Here is a 4,228-nt window from a genome sequence, read left to right on the forward strand (position 1 = left end):
GGGGCTAGTTCAGTTGGTTTCTGTTCAGCACTTGAATTGCCATGTTAGCAGATGTCAGTTTAAAAAAAAAAAAAAGCTTTTGAGATCTTTTTTAAAATGAGACTGCTTTTTATGGCATTTAGGGCTGTGAGGTGTTCTTGGTTTTTGCTTTCTTCCCATTCCTTAGACCAGATCCATTCATGTCCTGAACAGCGTTCTGGGTCTGTTCAGGAAAATGGAAGGCAACAAGCAAAATGATGAGCTCCTTGGGCATTCAAAAGAGCTAAATCTGGAAAATATTTCAAGTCAAACTTCCATGCTAAGGAGCACCAGTAATTTTTAGAAGTAGATGCAGAGGAACCTGCATGGCACTAAGTGTGTTTCTGAAGGTGCTAAAGGTCAGAAGTGACGATTCCTATCAATACTAAAGTAGAGAAGGAGCCCTTGCACTTAACTACTGTTTTTATTCCCTTTGTCAACAGTCAAAACCAATAACTAATATGAGAACCCAACTTTTCCTCTCTTTAGTTTAGATTTGGGAAAATTCCCTGCCAAAAAAATATTTCCTGGAAAATTCACTAGTGTTTGTGTGAGTAAAAGGTTCCAACCTTTTATTATTAATTTGTAAGAACTATTTCATCCGCTTTTGTCCAGAAGAGTCAGAAATAATTTGCACAGAAATGTGCAGCATTTTAATGAAAGGATTCGGAATCACTCTGATTTGAACTTTATCTGGTCTGGTTGCAGGTTTTATGACATTTAGTGTCTTAAAAAGAAATAAATCAAAATATCAGACTTCACATCAGAAAAAAAAAGCTGCTTGTGGCTAAAAAAAATCTGTTGCAGCTCTGGTCATTGAAAAATCATTGGCTGTTAAACTGGACCTAAGTCATCTTTTCTAACCTTTCATGATCTTGCAGCAATGGATGATGACGGATATATGGATTAGGGAAGAGCACGTGATGGCAAACCTGTGGTAGTTGCTACAACGCAGAAAGAAAACAAATTGCTTCCAAAAAATCAAACTAATTCAAAATCCTTGGTATCATGCAGCCATGCCACTGGCAAAGTGAGCATTCCCCTGCCTCTCAAAGCTTGCTGTATCCTTGATCTGCTGTCTTCCTGCTGTTAATTGATTGCAACTCTACGTGTCTGATCAGGGCTACGAGTTGTTCTCGATATGGATATCATACAACATATACTGTGCACGCTTGTGTGTATAGATATGTTTATCCTGTATGCATGTACATATGTATGCATATTTTTGTGCTGGCCCCCAGATCACTCATGTTATAAAGCATTGGCCTCAAAGGCATACTCATCAAAATATTTTGTAGATCCTCCATTTTTGTCTAGTTCCCTCAAAATGAGAGAGTTTTTACGCGCTCTCTGCATCAAAAAGGCAAAAATTCTGATTTCCACTGTCGCTCTCGCTAACTTTTTATCACTCACTCCTCGTGTGTGTCTAAACACATATGTGTGTATGCATATGCACATTTGTGTATTTATATGCAATGGTGTGTTTTTTGCTGTACAGGTAATAAAGACGGGGAAAAGTTTTTGTGTTTTCTTAATAGGTGAAGAAATGTTGAAGACCAGAGATTGGAACGTACTGAATTTTAAATTAAAAAAAAAAAAAAGTTAAATTGTCCGGCTGTGGAAGATGGATCCTCATTTTTGCAGCCACTTTGAATCACGAGTTCATCTCTAAATGCGCTGTGGTTTTTTTGTTTTTGTTTTGTTTTGTTGGGTTTTTTTTGGTTTTTATTTTTTGAAGAGCTAACTAACCCTATCTGTCTCCGGTCTGAGAGAGTATTCAAATGGGCTTGCTTCCTCCATTAGTTATAAGCTGTTTAAAAGCACATCCGATGTTTGAAGTGTGGATGAGAGGTTCCCTTGGCAAAGTGAGGAGGAAAATTCTTCCTACCCCTTTATTATTAATTCACGGATTCAGTGTTGGTTCGGCCTCCAGGAGAAGTTAACTGGAAGTCTTCGAAGATCGATAACTTTGCTGAGGTTGTCCAGGTAGGTGAACTCGAAGACCCACAGTGACTGGAACATGCCATTTAATGCATCATACTGCGTTCTGTAGAAGTTACTCGTAGCCATAGTTGATCATTGCCTTGCATGTATGATCAGGTGGTTTTTTAAGAAGTGACTCCATTTTCAGGCTTCCAGATGTGCTCCAAGTCATATTATTGAGGATGTGGAAGAGAACACTTGCTGACAAAGCTCCTGGCAGCTTTACAGAACTTTAATTTAATATTGTGTTAGTTCACGTAACAGCTGATTTCAAGGCATTGCTCTCCTCAAGAGACTAATTTGATGAACAGAAGAAAGCTGGAAAAATGCTTGTTACTCATTATTTTTCACTTGTTGGTACTTTCTTTAGGGTTACTTTTAAAAAGAAGATTTCACTGATCACAAGCCAGTAGAAGACTTTCAGCCCAAGCAAAGGTGAAGACAGCTCTCTCCAAGAGCAGAGGAAGTCCCTGTGGAGAGAACCCGAGCTTGTTATCAGAACTTTTCGGCATGTCTAAACAAGGAGACGATTGCTACTTGTATTTCTATTCTACCTGTACCAAGGTATGGCTGGGTTTCTTTTGCTTTGCTTTTCTTTTTTTTTTTTTTCCATTTTTTTTCAGGCAGGGGTAGAGTAGGAGGAGGAGGCACACTGGTCTTTGGTTAACGTGATAACCAGATAGATTCTGAATTCAATTGTAGCAACCTGAGGCAGTAGCATGGACGTTTTTGGGGCTGTACTATATTTTTCCTTGTTGGTTTCCTTTTGGTTACAGGGAGACAACTGTTCCTTCCGCCACTGCGAAGCTGCTCTGGGGAACGAGACGGTCTGCAAGCTGTGGCAGGAGGGTCGTTGTTTCAGGAATGTCTGCCGATTCAGACACATGGAAATTGATGTGAGTGCCTAAAGATGTGTTCTCAAAATAAATCAACAAAAGCATTTTTCAGTGCTCTAGGTGTGCTGATTGTGCTTTTGCAGGATAGATTCATTTGCTTTGGAATTACACTGGTTCTGTTACCAGGGGAGGGGGTGGGAGGAAGGAGAGGGAAATAAAATCAGTGCCTTAGGTATGTCTTAGCAAGATTTTCTTTTATTAGATGCCGACAGTACTTTTTCAACAGATGCAGAGTAACCGCTAAATAGACTGCTAGAACCTGCTGGAGCAGGGGGGTAATAAACAGGCTGTACTAGCCTCCTGAGAGCAGGCCTGATAATGATCTATCAGGTCTCTTGTGTCCCGGAGTCCTTCAGATAATGCTGTTCTAGCTGCCTGGGCTAGGAAGCAGTGGGGAAAGTTAAAGGTGCAGAAGAACGAAGTCTCCAAGAAGTAGTTCTAGATAGAGTTAACCTAGGCAATTTAAGACGTTCTTTTTCCCTCTGAATAATCCTAGTATAATCCTAGGTGTATTAGTTTAACCCACCCTAAACTGATGTCTGAGAGCGCCTGTCTTCTCAAACTGAATGATGACAAAGCTAAACGTGCACAGTGGTTACAGCTTCTGCAAACTTTGTGAATATGCCCGGAAATACTATACTTAAGTGATAAACTGACCTTTGGAGTGATGTTTCAGCACTGTATTGTGACAGCCCTATCGCGGTCATGATCCGGAACTGTACATCTCTTTGCAAACCTTAGGTGTATGTTATCACGAGCTTGTCTTTCTTTCTGTCTTCAGAAAGGGCCCGGGGGCCTGGAGGGCGTCGGTGCCTGGGGTCTGCCGCAGGGCCCAGGAGTTTGGCTGGCATCAGAACCCGGGGTCCGCCACGGTCTTTGGGGACCCGGCAGGAGTCGGCGCCTGGGGTCCACCACGGGCTCCAGAGACCCGGCGGGAGTCAGCGGTCGGAGTCTGCCACAGGGCTCAGGGGCCCGGCGGGAGTCGTTGCTCGGGGTCCGCCGCGGGCTCTGGAGGCTCGGCAGGAGTCAGCACCTGGGATCCACAGCTGGGCCCGGGGGCCCAGCAGGAGTCAGTGCACGCGGTCCACTGTGGGCTCCAGGGACCCGGCGGGAGTCTGTGATCCAATCTGCTGCGGGGCCCGGGGCTTCTGTCTGGAGTAGGCGCCTGGGGTCTGCCACAGGGCTCCAGGGGCCCGTTGGGAGTCGGACCCCAGCATCCGCCGCAGGGCCCGGGGGCTCGGCAGGAGTCAGTGCCCAGGGTCCACCGCGGGCTCCGGGGACCTGGCAGGAGTCTGTGACCCGGGTCTGCTGTGGGGCCTGGGGCTTATTTC

General features: G+C 44.3%; 1 long non-coding RNA gene across 1 annotated transcript; it reads left to right on the forward strand.

Annotated features, from left to right (window-relative positions):
- Positions 1 to 1,475: 1,475 nt before the first annotated feature.
- On the forward strand, positions 1,476 to 3,000 carry LOC310883919. The gene is made up of 3 exons (XR_014573928.1): positions 1,476 to 2,004; positions 2,372 to 2,565; positions 2,778 to 3,000. It is a non-coding gene; the product is annotated as an uncharacterized lncRNA (long non-coding RNA).
- The last annotated feature ends 1,228 nt before the right edge of the window (positions 3,001 to 4,228 follow it).

Source organism: Anser anser (assembly GCF_964211835.1).
Source record: "Anser anser genome assembly, chromosome: 19".
Classification (NCBI taxonomy): Eukaryota; Metazoa; Chordata; class Aves; order Anseriformes; family Anatidae; genus Anser; species Anser anser.